Consider the following 21,055-nt stretch of genomic DNA (forward strand, 5'->3'; position numbering starts at 1 on the left):
ACCATGGTATAAATTCAATCTTGATTACTGAAATGGTGCTTAGTTAAAAATTCATGAATACTTTAGGTTTGTTCAAGCAAGTCTCACAAATGCTCATCAGTACCTTTTTTAATTCTATGAAATGGAAGCACTAACTTTAGGGATTAAATAAATCTAACAGATATATTTGTTAAAAAAAAAACCACCACTCTCACTCACCACCCACTCCAAAGCCCTATATACATTCCACCCAATGTAAAGGTCTTGTTGGGGGCAAGGTAACAGGTGTGTTTTAAAAGAGATAGTGTTTTATATATATGCATATGTATACATATATACATACATATACACACATATGCACATTTATATGTGTGTATATATTTATATTTATACATGTTAGTCAAATGATCACAGATCTAAACATGACAATGAAAATTTTACTGAGAATATTAAAATTAGTGATTAACAGACTCATACATATCATTATAAGCACAGTAAGGAGATTAGAACAACTATCTGCCTTATAACTGTAAAATGCAAGAATTAGTCTAAAAATTCTATTAGTTTGTATATACAGAAGGTCAGTTTTCCAGCTACTTCATTAGACAGTTATTTTCAAATATATCAAACTGTATGTCTCACCTCCATGCCAACAAGTGCTAATGATAGGAAATGGAGCCTATGAAGGGGTTAAGAAATTTTTTGAACTCTGTTAGTGACCTTGCTGTGACTTACATACAATATAATCAACTTTTCAGGAACACAGATGTTAAGAGACTTTATGTTGCCAATGTTTTAAGTTAAAAAAAATGCTTTTAATTTTTTTTTCTATTTCCCCATGCTGTGTTTACTGTTTTACATATGCCTTTGACTGCCAAGGAATTGTTAACTAATCGGCATGAGATTCATTTTGCTAGTACACAGCTGGGCACTTTAGTCATGCAACATCTGCTTCTCAACATATCTTTTGCCTTTTCTGTACAGGAGTTGTCCCAATAAAAGATATTCTCTCAATTCTTATAAGAAGAACTTGATACATAACCATCATCATCTATAAACTATTTGAATAAAATCTTCAGCAGCCTCTGCATTTGTCCAATGGGCACCCTGTGCTCATTTGGAGGATCTAAAAAGCACAGAATGAACTTTAATTTGTATAATACTATAACTAATCAAAGGATAGAGTCAAGAAGTCATCCCATAATTAGATGTAACTTTTAATATTGGTATTTCTCAGACTAGTCCTTTGAAGGCAAAGTACAAAAATTAAGGTTCAGAAATATTTTTCACAAAGATACCCAAAGGAAATGTAGTAAAGAAAGAACATACTGCTTTTTTTTAAACAATATAGCATTCCAGACAATAGGTATATTTAACTTTTAAATATTCAGAGACTGCTACTCAATCTGTGAATTATCTTTCTTTTTCCTCTCTTCTCTTGTTCCCTGACTTCTGAGCAACCACTGTTCATCAGCATGGCACTAAGCCAGTGGAAGGAGGTAAAATCCAAATACAGGCAATCTTCAAATTTCAAATGGCAATATTCTAAAAGTATATTTAGACTTTGTAGAATTACAGAATTTGAAAGCTGGAAAAGATTTCAGTGGTCTTCTAATGCAAACCTTACCAACCCGACTATAACATACCCAACAAGTAGTCACCAGCTTCTGTGAAGGAAGAAATGACCACCTCTTAAAATAGCCCATTCTACTTTTAGATAGCATTAATGGTTAGAAAGTTTTGGTTGACATCAAACTTGGATTTTCCTCATTACTACTTCTTGTCCTACCTTCTGAGACTAAATAGAACAGGTCTGATCCCTTCACATGACAGCCCTTTAAATACTCGAACATACTATCATGAATACTTAATGGATTGGAACTTTTAACATTTTTCCCATTATTATTGAGGGTGGGTAGGCTCTAGGCTACTCCACAAAAGCCTACTTAACCTAGATCTAGGTAGAAACAAGCACTTGAGAGGCTGGCCCTGGATACCAGGAATGTGGGGAGAAAAGGTATATACTGATTTCTCACTGCAAAGACACCCCCCTAAACAGAGAGTACACAAACTAAATGTCATTGGGGATTCTGGGAATAGCCTGCTCCTGCCAAAATTCCCGCATCCCCAATCCTTTAACCTAGGGAAGTAATTTAGGGCCAGAGTAAGAACTCACATCTTCCAAATGCTCTTCAGATACCCACATAGTGTTTAAGTAAACTTATGGGAGGATTAGTTCCCTTGGGAAGAGTAGCATTAAAAAACAAAACAATATTTTGACTCCTCTTTTAACCAAGGAATCAGGAAACAGGCATGCATTCCTGGCACCATGCTAAGCACTGAGGCTATAAAGACAAAAACGAAACTGTCCCTAGAAGATCACATTAGGGGGAGACCATTTGTAAATATATTAAGTATATACAAATAAACGTAAAGTAACATGAGGCGGGAAATGACACCTTGGCAGCTGGGGGTGCAAGCAGGAGGTGGTACTGGAGCTGAACTCTGAAGGTAATAAGGGATTCTAGGGGAAGAAGTGAGGAAGAAGGGCATTCCAAGAAGGGAAAACCTGCATGAAAGGACAGATGTGGTGTTATGTGTCCCACTCAGCTGTCTGTACTCCTTTGGACTTCAGGGCAAACCTCATCATCTGCAAGATCCCTTCAACCTTGCAACTCATACCTCATCAGGATCCCCCCTTCCCCTGAGGCCCCTCTGAGAGGGCAAAGTTGGAGAGCTCCCAGAATCTAAATTTAGGGAACACACCCAGGACAGCCACCTTGTCGTTTCCCACTAGGTTACATTCCTCTGGCCTCCACCACCATATCCAGTCCCACTCCCGGTTTCAGCTTCTTTTTGTGTATTGTCTTCCCTCCATTAGATTATAATCTTTGAGTTCAAACTGTCTTCTTTTTTCTTTCTTTCATTGTTTGGGGGGCAAAGGAGGGGGAAGGTATTCCCAACAGTTAGCACAATGCCCAGCACATAATAGGCATTTAATAAAGGTTTTTTGATTGTGAACAGAACAAGAACAGTGTCACTGAACCTAAGTCTTCGTGAAGGGAAACAATGTATAATAAGCCTGGAAAGGTAGGTTGGGACTAGGTTGTAAATGATTGGTATCATTTAATTTTTTAAAAGTGAAAACAAGGCAATGGATATATTTTAGAAGTTGTGTCTAATAAGAGGTTGAGCTATATAATTAACATAGTTCCCTCCAACTCAGATTTTGTGATTCTATTTTTTAAGCAACAAGCTTCATAAATGTGCTCATTTGACTTGTACTAAAAAAGAAGTTTGACCAAAGTAAAAAACAGAATAAGGAATTTTTTTCTGTTCTCTTAATATGTCTGGAGTACAGAAAGTTAAATGATTTAGTTTAAGTAAAAATTTTAATTTATTTCATTTCCTCGAGTCACCTCTAAGTAGGCAAGTTGTACATGTTGACAAATTTGGGGGTTTCCCCCCTTTTTGTTATAAGATTAACTAATATGTGGACAAATCATTTACTTTTTAAAATTCTTTTAAAGTCACTCTTGGTAGTGTCCAGCAGTCTGTATCAGGAGAAAGTAGAACGGGTACATATGACACAAATTTCTGCCTTGCCACTTTCAACGACATTGACTTTAGTGCTGCTCTGGCCCAAATGATTACAGTGACACCACTGAAAATCCCCATCGTGCTCGTGATCAGGAACTACATGTCTTACATTCAGGCAGCAAATACAGAACTCTGAACTAATGAGTAAAGGACCGAATTAACACTATCATTACACTGTAAAAACATTCTTGTTGATAAAAAACTTGAAGAATGCTTTGTATTAGAGAAGTCTGATCACATATCCTTTCCACTTCTCTACTTCAATACTTCAAGGACTCATGGTTTCATCAGAACAGCTACTCCTCCTGTGGATGCAGAATGTAACCATTCTAAGACCTGGCGGGCTTTCAGAGCTTCTATAGACAGACAAAAGGTTCATCATACTGAAGACAAACTAATAACAAGCCTTTTTGAACTTAACCAAAGTAGACCTAAGATAACAAAATCCCTCACTGGGCCAATACTCAAAGTCTTTCCAGCTTGGACTTCTCAGAGCTAGTATTCTGTTACCACAGCCTGCTAGAACTGACGGCCACCTTTAGGTATCAGATGATGCCTAAAAGGACTTTAATAGATAGATTATATGAAGAAGTTGGCCTAAATCAGGGGTGGGGAAGCTGCAGCCTCGAGGCCACATGTGGCCCTCTAGGTTGTCAAGTGTGGCCCTTCAAATCCAGTTCAGTCACAGATTTCCCACCTCTGGCCTAAAGGATCTCTAAGGATCCAGATTTGACAAGAATTGCTGAAAAAAAAAAAGGCAGAAAGTTTGACAGAAATTAGATTTAGATATATCACATATCACAATAAGTTCAAAATGGATATGTGACTTGAATACAAAGGGACAAAGTATAACAAAAATTAGAAAAGAATGCAAGATTACCTACACTTCACAGCTATGACTAAAGGAAAATTGTTAAATAAGACAATCACAAATGATAAAACAGATAATTTCTATTACGTCAAACTGAAAAAAATTTTGGGTACAAAGTCAAAGGAACTAGTTAAGATAATGAAGACTATCAATTGGGGAACAAAAATATTTGTATCAGATGTTTCTTTTAACACTCTAATATCTAAGATATATAAGGAACCAACACAAATATATAACGCCAATCGCCATATCCCCAACAACTAAGTTGTCAAAGGACATCAACAAATAGTTCTCAAAAGAAGAACTGTGAACTATTAGTAACCTAATGAAAGACTTCTCCAAATCCCTAATAGTATAAATCAAGAGAAATGCAAACCATAAAAAAAAAATCCTGTGAACTTTCATCTCACACACAGATAATTGGCAAAGATGACAAAACACAGGGAATAGTCAGTGTTAAAGAGGCTATGGAAAAAATAGACATACTAATTAATACTGTGAACTGTGAATTGATACAACCATTCTGGAAAGCAATTTAGAATTAGGTTTAAAAAAAAAGTGACTAAAATGTCCATAGTCTTTGACCTAAAGATCCAAATACTAAATAAATACTTCAAGGAGTTCAAAGACAAAAAGAAAGGTCCTGAATACAACAAATATTCATAGTAGTATTTTGGGTAGAAGAAAAAACAAAACAAAACAAAACTAGGTGGATGACTAAAGAAATTCTGATCCAAAAATTTAATGGAGTACTATTACGCTGTAAGATACAATGAATTCAGAGATACTTAGGAAGACTTACTTGAATTTATACAGAGTGAAGAAAACAAAACATGGAAAAAAAATGTGAAAAATAACTTAATCGATGTAAAAAGATTGATAAAACAATACCGAATGTTATGGAATTGCAATGTAAAATTAAAATAGCCAACTTTGGCTACATAAGAGTTGAGAGAATACATCTCCCTCCCTTGTTGGCAGAGGCAGAGGATTAGGGGCATGGAATTGTATGTAAGATCTGACACGGGATGTATGGGTAGATTTACCAAGCTGCGTTCCTCCCTCTACTCCCTTCTTTCTCTTTAAATATTTGATTAAAAGGAATGGTTTGCTGGGCAGAAGAGGAGGGATAGATTCATAAATGAAGGTGATGTAAAAACAAAAAAAAATCAATAAAATAAGGTGTTTTTTTTAAAAAGAAAATTGGCAAGACAGTAGGCAAATACATTCTTACCAACTTTTGTTATGCATGTAACTAATGTGTATTGAACTGAGTAGCCAAACAAAGAAAAAAGAAAAAAGGAAAAAGGTTAAATAATAATCCTTCAAGGTGGCTATGTAACCAGTCTGAAGAAAAAATCTATTTGAAACTAGTACAAGCAAGTACAAGATATAGTTTAAGTAGCAGAAATAAAACACAAATTAAAAAGATGAAATCCAGAAAACATAAACCATTACATTGATCACTAGGATTTTCAACTACTACTAGCACTAGTACAAGTACTACCACTTCATATTTATATAGTGTTTCAAGGTTTGCTAAGTGCTTTACAAATATTATCTTATTTGATCATCACAACAGCCCTGTGAGGTAGATGCTATTATTATCCTCATTTTACAGATAAAGAAACTGAGGCAGACAGAGGTTAAGAGACTTGTCATGGACACACAGCTAGTAAGCTGCTCACACAATATTTGAACTCAAGTCTTCCTGATTCCAGGTTCAGGGCTCTAACCACTGTGCAACCTTGCTGCTTCTACTCATAGAAGACAAAATATCATTCTATGTTCTTTGTACAAATGTTTTGGCTATGATCAACGTAAAATCTAACAAACAGAAATATCTTAAAGATGTAAACAGAATACATTAAAAGACAAGAAGTTTTCCACAAAAAGTTAAATTACTTTAATAAGAAAAAGCAAATTTTTTTCATGTCTATGGCATCAAAAGGATTACCCACAACATATAAGGTTGCTTACATAACTGCTAACTATAAAAAAAGCCTTATTTGAGTAAGAGAAAAGTTAATGCTATCTAAACCTACTGATATGATTGAAACAATTTTTAATCAATCGACAAGAACTTATTAAACCTTTATTATGTGCCAGGCAAGATGTTAGGCATTGAGGACACAAAAGCAAAGTATTCCCTGTCCTAAAGGAATTTATCAAATCATATGCAAAACAACTTATGTTATAGACAATATAGCAAGAAAGGTTGCTCATATGTCTGAAGACCTCCATCAATTAAGTGACGATTCAAAATCTTCATATTTTGCACTGCAAGTATATGAAGCAACAAATATGCAAGTCAAAATTTATCTTAGAGGAAAATCTTGTACTTTGCAGATCCATTGATGTCAATGCCTCATCAAAAAAAATAATTGATATAACTGATGGATTTTTAATGAAAATGATATGAAGAAGAATTTTATCAGATCCTCACTCACAAATCTTAGCTGACATCAGGGTGATTTAGTTCTGTAACTACCAGTTTAAATATGGTCCCCTATAAAATTTGGACACATTGCATACTCCATAATCACTTTTATCAAAAATATGAATGAGGATCAATATAAAGTTTTTCAAGTTGCTACAGGAAAAAAAATGAGTATTATAAAAACCAATCCATTAAAAGGAAGTTCAGTTGTGAAATTGTGACAATGTAGGGTCAGAGTACAGGGTACTTCTATGTTATTGTGAAAGATGCTGGCTTTCTCATGCCAAAGAGTCTCAAAGGGTACTAAAACTAAAGAATAAAATGTCATTTTGTTTAGTGATAATAATAATGAAGCCTCCAGGCTGCAGTGCTGGCTCATGTCCATGGGATTTTCTCTATTGTGCCATAGAAACCTCTTCACTCTGAAAACTTACCCCACCCTTAAATGACTTCTCACAATAGAAGTGCCCTCAGTCCCTGGGGCCTCACCTTCTGATTAGCCAGTTCCTTCCAGAACCTCCAATTTAAGAAAAAGGTCCAGGCCAAAGATGTCTTTAAAACCTGGCCAGGCTGCTCTGCTGATCTCCACAAGATTTTCTCTACTATGCCCCTATGTTGAGTACCTTCTTCTCACCAACTCCTTTCATGCACTGTCTTCCACCATTAAAATGTAAGCTTCTCAAGGGCAGTGGCTGTCTGCTTCCACTTGTATTCCCAGCCCTTAGCACAGTGCCTGGGACATAGTAAAGACTTAATAAAAGCTTACTGACTACAACAAAAATTTCCTCCTGAAATAGAAGAAATATTTGGTTGGTATTTTGAAAAAAAAAAGACAACTAAGTATCTAAAACACATTATCAATGCAAGATCCTCAAATTCATGCTCTGATCCCAAAAAATAAAGTTACTGCATTTTTAGAGTCAAGGCTGAGTATAATGAATTGACAAAATGCTATTTTTTATATTTCCCAATTTTAATAATGTTTGTGTTTTATATGAATTACACATAAAGACCTGCTTACTAATCACCTGATTAGTTTTCTAAAAGAAGCGAGTCTTATTTTTGAATAGATAAGGAAGCCATTTGCAATAGACAAATATGATAAAGTCAGTAAATCAACAACCATTTGTTTTGCATGTGCTTAACGTAGTGCACAAAGTAAACATAGAAAGGCAAAAACCTGGACTCTACCCTCAGAGAACTCACATTTAATGGAGAGAAACAACATGCAAAGAAGTATACATACAAGATATATACGGTGCAAACGAAAGGTAATCTCAAAGGGAAAACACTGCAGTTAAAGACACATGAGTGGAGTCTTGAAGGAAATCAGGGAAGCCAGGATGTAGAGGTGAGGAGGATGAGGAGGAGTCCAGGCAGAGAGAAGGGCAAATGAAAACGCCATCGTTTTCATTTCTGAGGAATAGCAAGGTAGGGCAGTGGAGTTAAATCACAAAGTGCATGGAGAGGAGCAAAGTATAAGACTGGAAAGGTAGGAAGGGACCAGATGGTGAAGAGCTTTATATGCCAAGGGAATGAAGGAGTCTATTGAGCAGAGTGGTGACATAGTCAGATCATGTCTTTAGGAAAATCACATTGGCAGTTGAGTAGGGAATGAAATAGACTGGGGAGAGATTTGAGGCAGGAAGACCAATTAGAAGGCTATTTGAATAGTCCAGGTAAAAGGTAATGAGACACTGTAGCAGAATGGTGGCCGTGTGAGTAAAGAGAAGGGCATACACTGTTATCCCTTCCACATGGGGGAAGGGGTTTTGGGTACAACACCCCCGCAATCTGGAAAATCCATGTAAATTTTTTTGGCCCTCCTTTTGTACCAGAGAAGAAGTCTGAATTAGGGTATTAAAAGATAAAATATGTTGATATTATACAATGCTACACTTATATTTTACACATTTCTGATTTTCTAAACCTTTTCTGTGTTGTCTGTTGGCCTTTGCATGTTGTCTGCGGCTTCTGCAAAAAATTCCCATTTAATTTCTTATGCTGACCCATGATATGTTGAAACTGTGATGGGGAAAGGAATAAGGAGAGATGTTGACATCTGGTCTTATTCTATGTGAACAAGAATGGTCAATAGACTTGTACTTAACCTCTTTTAATGTTAGTGCCTTCTCTATGGGATTATCTCCAATTTATCTTATATTTTTGTTTGTACATAAATTATTTGTAGGCTGCCTTCCCCCATGAGCTGCTTGATGGGAGGAAATATCTTTTGCCCTTCTTTGTATGCCCAGTGCTTAGCCCAGTGCCTGGCACATAGTAGGCCCATAATTAATGTTTGTTGACTTATACTCTATTCAAATGCCTTTCAACTTGAAACTCTCATTATATTTTTGCTATAGGTAAATAAAAGTTTCTCTAATTTATGAAACAAAGCAATACTACTATTGATGAAATCTTTCTGGGAAGCCTGTTTTTTCAGCTATAGCTTTTATATAAACAAAATATCTATCTAAATTAGAAGAATGAGTAACAATATCAGATAAACATTTTGAAAACTATATACATCTAAAAATAAGACCAAGCATCACATTGGTATTATTATAAGTGAGTGATATGAAAATTATTAAGAATTTTATAAATGAATAAATATCTGTTATGTTATTTTATTATACATTATGAAATGGCAATTAGTCTTTAATTATGCATAAATAAAATAAGATCTAACAAAATTATTTGTATAGAATGCTTTTTGAAAAAGTAGGGAAGACAGTGGAATAATTTTTAAAGGGTTTGTTTCTACAAAGAAATTGGAAACCACCGTCCTAAGTACTTTGTCTTCTCTCCAACCTCTTAGGTATGGTATGACCTAATGTCTGTCTCTGGCTCTCTTCTCTCACTATTCTCTCTCCCAAAGCCATCTATGAAATGAAAGGTTTGGACTAAATAGCCTCTAAGGCCTCTTTTAGCTCTAGAACAGTGATCCTATAATTTCATTTACTCCCAGAGTTTCGACTATACCTCCGTGCAGATGAGCGCCACATCCATATCTTCAGCCTTAACACTCTTTTGAGGTCAAAAGTCATCTCCCCAACTGCCTAGAAGGCATCTCCATCTAAATGTCTAACCAATGAAACATATCCAATACCAATCTTATCTTATCTTTCCCCTAAACCTACTCCTTCTTCTGACTTCACTTTTTTGATCAGGCATACAGCAACCTCAGTTTTTCTTGTGTTAAGCCTTAGTTTAATCTTTGGCTGTGATAGGTGAAGGAAAAAGAAGAGCCTGTTACCAAGTCCTCTCTATTTCAGCCTCTCACAACTCTTTTTTTTTTTTTTTTTACTAAGAGGTTGCAGAAAGAAATCTATAGGATTTAGGGTCAGGAGGCCCAGATTCAAATTCCTAAACTTAAATTTGCTAGCTTTGAAAACTTGTAAACAACAACAATAGCAATATATTTCCTAAATTTACATACATATTACTATACAGATATTTTAATTAACTTACATGTCACAATTTAACCTAGAGGACAGAGCACCAGGCCTGGAATCAGGAAGACCTAAGTTCAAGTCTGGCCTAAGACACTTACTAGTTTTATGACCCTGGGCAAGTCACTTGACCCTGTTTGCCTCAGTTTTCTCATCTGAAAAAACGAGCTGGAGAGGGAAATGGCAAACTACTCTAGCATCTTTGCCAAGAAAACCTCAAATGGGGTCACGAAGAGTCAGACATGACTGAAACAGCCCAACAACAACATAATTTAATCTAAAATTTGATGCATTTTATTATATAATTTAAAAAAGGTTATTTTCATTTCATGAAGGATAAAAACAAACATTTGTTACAAAACATTACTTTAAAAACATTAGAATATACTTTGTGTTTATCTGATGCCTCTTATTGTTTGTATACCACAATTAAGTGTTAATTTTATTCTTCTAAGTACATAATGTATCATAATAGCAAGAGTGCTGTATTTGGAGTTAGAGGACTTAGGTTCAAAATTCTGCTTCTGCACTTATCAACTGTGTGACCTTGTTAAAATTATTTAACCTCCTTGGGCCTCAGTTTCCTGAAGTGTAAAATGAAAGGTCGGACTAGGTAACTTTTTACATCCCATCCTTTCCAGCTCTAAATTTATGATCCTATAACTAATGGTTTATTTGAACCGTTTGTGTGATTGTTTTATTACTCTACCAGCAAAGTAAGTTTCCCCCCACCCATTTCTTAATCATCTGCCATTCATGAAGAACGTAAGCAGGAAAACTGAACATAAGCAGACGAGGTTGTTCATATGCCAATAGTATATAATGAATGGCTTCTGCTTGCTTTACATCTATCCTTTATCCTTATCCTTTTAATTATTTAATTTAGCCATCAAAAACTGACAGATGGATATTCACTCTATAAGCATAAAATTCTGTAGAATCTTGGGGGAAATATAGCCCTAGACTAAACTAAAACATGTGAAGTTGCCTAATCAGGTCTAATACGTCTCCTGACATCGTTCGTAGCTAAAATATATCACATAGTAACACAGTGTATCCCACATCACAGGAGGTGTTTGAAAACAGATTTCATAACCACTTGTAGGGAATACTTCAAAGGAGAATTCATATATTTGCGGGGAGTTAGACTGAGTGACTTTTTACAATTTAGATTCTAGGGCTAAACTTTCCTAAGGTCTTTTTAGACCTCCACATTTTCTCTAAAATTCTGGTTCTGTGACTCTGAGATTACCAGCAAAACTCCAGTTTACAATAACTTTTTCTTTAATGTTCTTCTAAAATGCACTTAAGTTTTCTAATTTTGTGTAATATAATAAACAAATTAGCTTTCATACTTTTAAGTGGATTTACAAAAAGCAAATATTAAAAATGTGGGAAATCAAGGAACTTTATTGATTTATTTCTTTTTTGTTGTGGTTGTTCCATGGCTATGATATCGCTGTTGTAGGAAACTACTCTGGGTAAGGAAACTCATTCTTTTTACAATTAAAAAAAAATCTTTCACCTCAATAAAATCCTTTTAACAAATATGCATAGTAGAGCAAAACAAATTCCCAGAGTGGCCATGTCCAAAGATGTTTGCCTCATTTAGCATACTGAATTAAGCCGCTAGGAGGTTTATTCATCATTCTTCATTGATCCTCTGGAATAATGGTTGATGACTGCCTTGGTCAAAGTTCTTACGTCTTTCAAAGTTGTTTGTCTTTACAATGTAGTTGCAAATATATAAATTTTTCTCCTAGTTCTGCTTACTTTACTTTGAATCAGTTCATATGTCTTCAAACACTTCTCTAAAACTGTCCCTTTCATCATTTCTTATGGCATGATAATATTCCATTACATTCATATACCACAATTTTTCATGTATTCCTTAACTGTTACTCCCCCAACTCTTCCCTCCATTATTTAGTTTCTAGTTCTTTACAACCACTAAAGAGCTATTATAAATATTTTTGTACACATGGGACCTTTTCTTCTTTCTTTCATGTCTATGAGGTAGATGGTACCCCTGGATCAAAGTTGTAAGTTAGTAACTTTGGGGCATAGTTCCAAATTGCTTACCAAAATAGTTGGACCAATTCACAACTCCACCAATAGTGAATGAATGTATCTATTTTTCTTACAGCCCTTCCAACATTTGTCATTTTCCTTTTTTGTCAATTTTGCAAATCTCATAGGTGTAAAGTAGAAGCTCACAGTTGTTTTAAATTTTCATTTATCTAGTTAATAGTAATGTGGAACATTTTTTTTTAACGAGGCTATCGAGTTTAGATTTATTCTTTTGATAACTGCCTACTCATATCCTTTGATCAATTACCTACCTGGAAAAAGTTCTTATCTTTATAAATTTGAGTTAGATCCTTACACATCTTGGAAATGGGACCTTTGTTAAAGAACCTTGTTGCAAACATCTTTTCTAATCTAATCTAATAATTCCCTTCTAATGCACTGGTTTTGTTTGTGCAAAAACTTTAATTTTACGCAATCAAAACTATTTTCTCTTTTGTTTGGTCATGAACTCATCCCTTCCCTCCCCTTAGATCTGAAAGATCGTTTCTTCTTTGCTCCTCTAATTTGTTTGTGACATGACTTTTTATATCTTAAGTCATGTATTTGTTTGGAGCCTTACTCGGTATATGGCTTGAGGTGTGGGTAATTAAATTGTGAGTTCCTTGAGGGTAGGGATGTCTTTTGCTTTTCTTGCTATCCTCAGCACTTAGCACAGAATTGGCACATTGTAGGTACTTAATAAATGTTTACTGACTAATTTCAGCTAAAATGTTTAACAATTTTTGCTGAGGGTAGGAATGGTTTGGCTTTATTTATATCCTGAGTTCTTAGCACACAAGTGCTTAATAAATGCTTGTTGATTTGTTTGTTGCTTTGAAATAGTTAGTCCTTATTACAGCAGAAGGGGTCTTCGGGTTTACAGAACACTAGGCCACTAGAATAAGTTGCTCCTATATGTTGTATTACTAGTCTGTTTCACTGACCAACTTCTCTATTTTTTAAGCAGTACCAAATAGTTTTTTTAAAAAATTATTATTATTTAGTATAGTTTGAGATCTGGAACTGCTAGGCCGCCTTTCCTCCCCCTTTTTTTCTTCAAAATTTCCCTTGAGATTCTTAACCTTTTGTTCCTCCAGATGAATTTCACTACTATTTTTTAATAGCTCTATAATCCTTTGGCAGTTTGACTGGTATACCACTAGATAAGTAAATTAATTTAGGTAGTACTATTATTTTTATTATATTAGCTCAGCATATATACCTTGTTCAATTATTTTAGTGAGGGACTCTTCTTACCAATGCAAATCTGTTCTGCAATTTTCAGTTTTAAAGAGTTAGGCACTAAGAAATTAAGTAACTTGTGTTAGAGTCATATAGTCAGTATTTATCAAAAGTGAAACTTGAACCCAGGTCTTCCTGGTTCAATCTCTACTTACTACTCACTCCATGCTGCCTCAGAGACAGACAAGATTTATATTCCATATTATTTTTTAATGAGTTCACTCTTTGCTTTATGTCCCAATTTTCTTTATATCCCAATGGGTAATATAAATAGTAAACTTAAGAAAGCAGTGAAAAAGATTGGTATTAATTTAGTCTGTGGTCTAATTTTCCTAAATAAAAATTGCTAGTAACAGTGCCAGATTACATAGTGGGTATTTAATAAGTATTTGTTCTTGAAAATAGCTTCTTTGATTTTCTATTTCAATGAATGTCACACAAGATGATTATACTTGACTGATTTCTAAGTGGTTGAATGAATTAATGACTCTTATTTCCCTCTGCCTAATCATTACAACTGGATTGTTTTCATCATTATGCATCAGAGTGCCCTTACACATAAACATCACTTTATACCATTTAAAAAATTTAATAATGCTTATAATTTTGACATATCCTTATATTACAACTGTTCACCATATAAGCTCACATACTCAAATATAGAGATAGGGACTGGGAATAAATTGAGGCAAGAAAATTATGTTATTCTGTATAAAGGAAGAATACAAAAATAAGACAGTGAGGTTTCATGTGATTCATGGATCACACAGGTGGAAAAGATCTTGAAGTTCACCTCATTTAAAACCAGGAGTGCTGGAGGCTGAGCTGCCTGCTACTTGCTCCTACCTGCAGCCACCAATCTAGCCTCCTGAGGTGCTAGAGGCCACATAGCCAATCTGACCCATTAGCCTCCTGCTCCGTCTCACATTTCCAATTAAGTAGAAGCGTGAAAGTTGTAGATGTGCAAGAGCTCTCCAAAACAGACACATACGCAAAAGAAAAATGAAAAACAATAAAATTAAGTTCCTCTATCCAGTCAAGGACCACAAAAAATGCAGCCAGAATTAGTTCATACCACAGAAACCAGTGGAAAGCCTGGTAAATTGACCAGCAGCCTACACTTACTGAAAAAGGAGCCATACCAGGAAATATGATTAAACAGAAGAAAACATGAAAAATAGTGAAAAAATGTATTAAAAAAAATCTAAGAGATAAAAACCCATATGAAAAGGGTAATAACTCCATGAGAAATGCCAGTAGAGCCTCCATGGACTATACCACTTTTGTCTTTGTATCCACAGTGTCTGGTACATAACAGATAAATAAATAAACACCATTAATATTTTAAGTAAGTCATACTATTTGGTATAATTTGTAGTAGATATTTTAAAAATATGTTTAATAAGAATGAAATTGAAAGAATTTTGTTTAAACTTTCTTTCAAGTGAAATGTTCTACAAAAAAAAAGTTTTGAAACTCATTGCTCTAACAGATAACCAAATGTTATATTTTTGATTAATGAAGGGGCTATTTTGACACAGAAAAGAGGCACATATCTATATATCTGAGCAATCTTTACTTATATTTATAAATTTATGCATAATTATACATTATACATGTCATCTATAAGAATTTGTACTAAATGCTTTTTACAAATATTATCTCATTTGATCCTCACAACAACCCTGAGAAGTAGGTCCCCATTTTACAACTGAGGAAACTGAGGTAGACAGAAGGTAAGTGACTTGTCCAGGGTCAAACAGCTAGTAAGTATCAGAGGCCTAATTTAAATTAAGGTCTTCCTGACTCCAGGTAGTACCACCTGGCTGCTTCAGAAAGTAAAAGATTATTGCTTTTTATTCAAACTTAGTTAAACAGATCTTTGGTTCTGTCATCAAACTCTCTGTAATGCCAAATTATATAGCAGATGGAAGGTGAGGCATTTTGTCTTCCTTAGTAAAGTGGACAGAGTCAGACTTCAATCAGGGCTACTGGGTTCAAGTTCCCCCACTGACACATACTAGCTGTGAGACCCTGCACAAATTACTGGCAACCTCTTGGTGCTACAGACAACCCTGTAAGACTCAATTGAAGAGCAGATACCAATATTCATTTTTAGGGTGTTTCCACACAGGGTGTGCCTAGCACAAAGACACAACACGTCAAGGCCAAAAAAAAAAAAAAAAAAGTAAAAAGCCCATGTAGTGACTTACAGTTACTTGAAATGCCAAGTTAAGATAATTAAAGCATTTCTACAATGTCATTACTGCATGGACTAAACCCTCTAGCTTCTAACACATTACATTTAACAAGCACCAAATAACTAGAATGGGACACACGAGCTAGACTAGAGCAACCAGCTAAAGTAATCACATTCTCTTTCTTTAAAAAATTTTTTTTTTAAATTACATGTAAAAAACAATTTTTAACATTTGCTTTTTTTTTTAATTTTGAGTTCCAAATTCTTTCCCTCCCCTCCCTGAGAAAGCAAGCAATGTGATATAGTTATACACATGCAGCCATGTAAAACATATTTCCACATTAGTCATGTTGTGAAAGAAAACACAGACCAAAAAAATCAAGAAAAATAAAGTTTTAAAAAAGTATGCTTTGATCTGCATTCAGACTCCATCAGTTCTTTCTCTGGATAACATCTTTTATCCAAAGTCCTTTAGAATTGTCTTGGATAACTGTATTGACCAGAATAGCTAAGTCTGTTAACAACATACAATGACGCTATTACTGTGTTCAATGTTCTCCTAGTTCTGCTCACTTCACTTTGGATCAGTACATAAAAGTCTTCCCAGGTTTTTCTGAAATCATCCTGCTCATCATTTCTTATAGCACAACTGAATTTCATCACAATCATATAATACAACTTGTTCAGCTATTCCCCAATTGATGCGCATCCCCTCAATTTACAATTCCTTGACACCACTAAAAGAGTTGCTATAAATATTTTTGTACATATAGGTCCTTTCCTTTTTTTTTTTAATCTCTTGGGATAGAGAGCTAATAGTAGTATTGCTAGGTCAAAGGGTATGCACAGTTTTATACATGCACTCTTTATAACCTTTTGGCCAAAGTTTCAAATTTCTCCCCAAAATGGTTGGATCAGTTTACAACTTCAATAGTGCATTAGTGTCCCAATTTTCCCACATTCCTTCCAACATTTGTCATTTTCCTTTCCTGTCATATTAGCCGATCTAATTGTATAAAGTGGTATCTCAGAATTGTTTTAATTTGCATTTCTCTAATAGTGATTTAGAGCATTTTTATATGACTATAGATAGCTTTGATTTCTTCATCTGAAAACTACCTGTTTATATCCTTTGACCACTTATCAATTGAGGAATACCTCATATTTTTATAAATTTGACTTAATTCTCTATATATTTGAAAAATGAGGTGTTTATCAAAGAAACTTGCTGTAAAAAATTTCCCCCGGTTTTCTGCTTTCCTTCTAATCTTGGCTACAGTTGCTTTTGTTATTGCAAAACCTTTTTAATTTCATGTAATCAAAATTACTCATTTTATATCCCACAATGCTCTCTATCTCTTGTTTGATCATAAATTCTTCTCTCATCCATGTATCTTACAGGTAAACTATTCCATGCTCCCTTAATTTGCTTATGGTATCACTCTTTACATTTAAATCATGTACCCATTTAAACTTTATCCTGATATACGGTGTGAGATGTTGGTCTATACCTAGGTCCTGCCAAACTGCTTCTCAGTTTTCCAGCAGTTTTTGTCAAATAGTGAGTTATTGTCCCAAAAGCTTGGATCTTTGTGTTTATCAAATACTAGATTACTATGATCATTTACTACTGTGTGTTGTGTACCCAATTTATTCCACTGATCCACCACTCTATTTCTTAGCCAGTACCAGATTGTTTTAATCATTACCTCTTTGTAACATAGCTTGAGATCTGGTACTGTGAGGCCACCTTCCTTCACATGTCGCCCCCCCCCCCTTAATTTTCTTCATATTTTTGACCTTTTGTTCTTCCAGATGAATTTTATTATTTTTTCTACCTCTATAAAATAACTTTTGGGTAGTCTGATTGGTATAGCACTGAATAAGTAAACTAATTTAGGTAGAATTATCATTTTAATTATAGTGCCTTGGCCTACCCATGAGCAATTAATATTTTTCCAGTTGTTTGGATCTGACTTTATTTGTATGAGAAGTGTTTTGTAATTGTGTTCACATAGTTGCCCTGACACATAGACTCCCAAGTATTTTATATAGACTAGTTATTTTAAATGGAATTTCTCTATCTTTTCCTGCTGGACTTTGTTGCTGATGAGTTATTTGGGTTTATTTTACATCTTGCAACTTGGATAAAGTTGTTAATTGTTTCAACTACTTTTTTAGTTGATTCTCCAAGTATACCATCATTATCATTTGCAAAGAATGACAGTTTTGTTTCCTCATTGCCTATTCTAATTCTTTCAATTTCTTCTTCTCTTATTGCTATAGCTAGCAGTTCTAGTACCATATTGAATAATGGTGATAATGGGCATCCTTGCTTCACTCCTGATTTTAATGGAATGACATCTAGCTTATCCCCGTTAACAGAGAATGCTTGCTGATGGTTTTAGATAGATACCACTTATCATTTTAAGGAAAGATCAATTTATTCTGTTTTCTAGTGTTTTTAATAAGAAGGGGTATTGTGTTTTGTCAAATGCTTTTCCTGCATCTACTGAATAATCATATGATTTCTACTGGTTTCGCTATTGATACAGTCAATAATGCTTATAGTTTTCCTACTATTGAACCAGCCCTGAATTCCTAGTATAAATCCTACCTGTTCATAACATATGATCTTTGTGATATATTGCTATAATCTCCATGCTAGTATTTTATCTAAAACTTTTCCATCAATATTCATTAGGAAAACTGTCCCAAAGTTTTCTTTCACTGTTTTTTTGTAATTCCTGGTTTACGTATCAGCACCATATTTGTGTCATAAAAGGAACTGGGTAGGAGTCCTTCTTTGCCTATTTTTCCAAATAGTTTATATAGTATTGGCATTAATTGTTCCTTAAGTGTTTGGTAGAATTCACTTGTGAATCTATTTGGCCCTGGGGGGTTTTTCTTAGGGAACTCACTTATGGCTTGGTCAATTTCTTTTTCTAAATTAGGGCTATTTAAATATTCTATTTCCTCTTCTGTTAATCTAGGCAATTTATATTTTTATAAATATTCATCCATTTCAGTTAGTCCATTACATTTACTGGCATAGAATTGGGCAAAATAGATCCTAATAACCGCTTTCATTTCATCTTCATCGGTGGTGAATTTACTCTTTTCATTTTTCATACTGGTAATTTGTTGTTTTAAATCAAATTAACCAATGGATTATCTATTTTGTTGTTGTTATTTTTATAAAACCAGCTTTTAGTTTTATTAATTGAAGTTTTTTAACTTTCAATTTTATTAATCTTTCCTCTGGTTTTCAGAATTTCCAATTTGGTATTTAATTGGGGATTTTTAATTTGTTCTTTTTCTAGATTTTTTTAGTTACATACCCAATTCACTGATCTGCTCTTTCTCTTTTTTACTGATCTAAGTGTTTAGAGATATAAAATTTCCCCTAAGTACTGCTTTGTCTTCATCCCTAAAATTTTGATATGTTGTATCATTGCTGTTATGATTTCCCTTTCCTGTTTACCTTTTTATGCTTCTCCTGATACTTATATGTGAAAGTCAGATTTCTATTCAACTCTGGTCTTTTCATCAGGAATGCCTGAAAGTCCTCTATTTCATTAAATATCCATTTTCTGTCCCTGAAGGATTGTACTCAGTGTTGCTGGGCAAGTAAGTAATCCTAGCTCCTTTGCCTTCCAGAAAATCATATTCCAAGTCTTTTGATCCTTTAGTGAGGCAGCTACTAAATTTTATGTTATCCTGACTGTGGTTCCACAATATTCTGACTTTTTTTTTCTGGTTGTTTGCAATATTTTCTCCTTGATCTGGAAGCTGTGGAATTTGACTATAATATTCCTGGGAGTTTTCATTTTGGGATTTCTTTCAGGAGGTGATTGGTGGATTCTTTCCATTTCTATTTTACCCTCCAGTTCTAGGACATCAGGGCAGTTTTCCTTGATAATTTCTTGAAATATGATATTGTTTCCTTTTTTGATCCAGGCTTTTAGGTAGTACAATAATTCTCAAATTATCTCTCCTTCATCTATTTTCCAGGTCAGTTGTTTTTCCAATGAGGTATTTCATATTTTCTTCTGTTTTTTCATTCTTTTGATTCTGTTTTACTGTTTCTTTATGTCTTGTGGACTCATTAGCTTCCACTTGCCCAATTCTAGTTTTTATGGCATTATTTTCTTCAGTGAGCCCTTGTACATTTGGCCAATTCTGCTTTTTAAAAAGTTCTTCTCTTCAGTGGGTTTTTGTGGCTCTTTTACCATTTGGCCCACTCTGTTTAAAGGGTTATTTTCTTCAGTATTTGTGTGTGTGTGTGTGTGTGTGTGTCTGCATGCGCACGCGCGTATGTGTCTTTTACCAAGCTGTTGACTCTTTTTTCATGATTTTCTTGCATTACTCTCATTTCTTTTCCCAATTTTCCCTCTACCTCTCTTATTTGAGTTTTAAAATTGTTTTTCAGCTCTTTCAGGAATTCTTTTTGAGCCTGAGACCAATTTATTTTTCTTTGAGGCTTAGCATGTAGCTGTCTTCTTTTGGGTTTGTGTTTTGATCCTTCCTGTAACCATAGTAGGTTTCTTTGGTCAGGCTCTTTTTTGTTGTTGTTTGCTCATTTTCCCATTATATTTCTTGACTTTTAACTTTAAGTTAAAATTGGGCTCTGCTTTTAGAGTGGAGGAGGCACTGTTACAAGCTTCAGGTTTTTCATGCTGCTATTTTCAGAGCTAGTTCTGGGAGTCTATAAGTTTTCAGCCAAGGAAGTATGATTCTAAGCAGAGGTGTGGTCACTGTTTCCTGGCCTTTGCTCTTTTCTACCCTGAAACTGTGACCAGGGTCCCCACTCCTGCTAGTGCTCCTCCTTGCCTTGGGTCTGTGACCCAGAACCACATATAATCAATGCAACAAAGTCCTACACCCAGTGCCAGCAAAGAGTCTCCTAAAATCTCCTGTCCAATTGTCCAACCCCCTTATACTGGTACCAATTTAGTCATCCCAAGGCCTACTACAGGTGGAAATTTGTTTCACTTTGACCTTTCGTTGCTTCTGCCTCTCCAGAATTCATTTTGAGGCATTATTTTTAAAGTTGTTTGGAGGGGAATTGGGGAGAGCTCAGGCAAGTCCCTGCCTTTTACCCAACATCTTGGCTGCTAAGTAATCCCATTTTCAACCAAGAAATATTGGACAAGGCTGTTTTTATCTTTAAAATACTATATACAAACTTTTTTTTTAAA

The 21,055-nt window shown here is 34.7% G+C and overlaps 1 protein-coding gene across 3 annotated transcripts in view; it reads right to left on the reverse strand.

Moving 5' to 3' along the window:
• The window catches only part of MAGI3 (membrane associated guanylate kinase, WW and PDZ domain containing 3), a 227,096-nt gene that overhangs the window by 163,390 nt on the left and 42,651 nt on the right, over nt 1-21,055 (reverse strand). The gene's annotated exons all lie outside the window — the stretch shown is intronic.

Source organism: Vombatus ursinus, unplaced genomic scaffold (assembly GCF_900497805.2).
Source record: "Vombatus ursinus unplaced genomic scaffold, bare-nosed wombat genome assembly UNPS02014179.1, whole genome shotgun sequence".
In the NCBI taxonomy this organism is placed as follows: Eukaryota; Metazoa; Chordata; class Mammalia; order Diprotodontia; family Vombatidae; genus Vombatus; species Vombatus ursinus.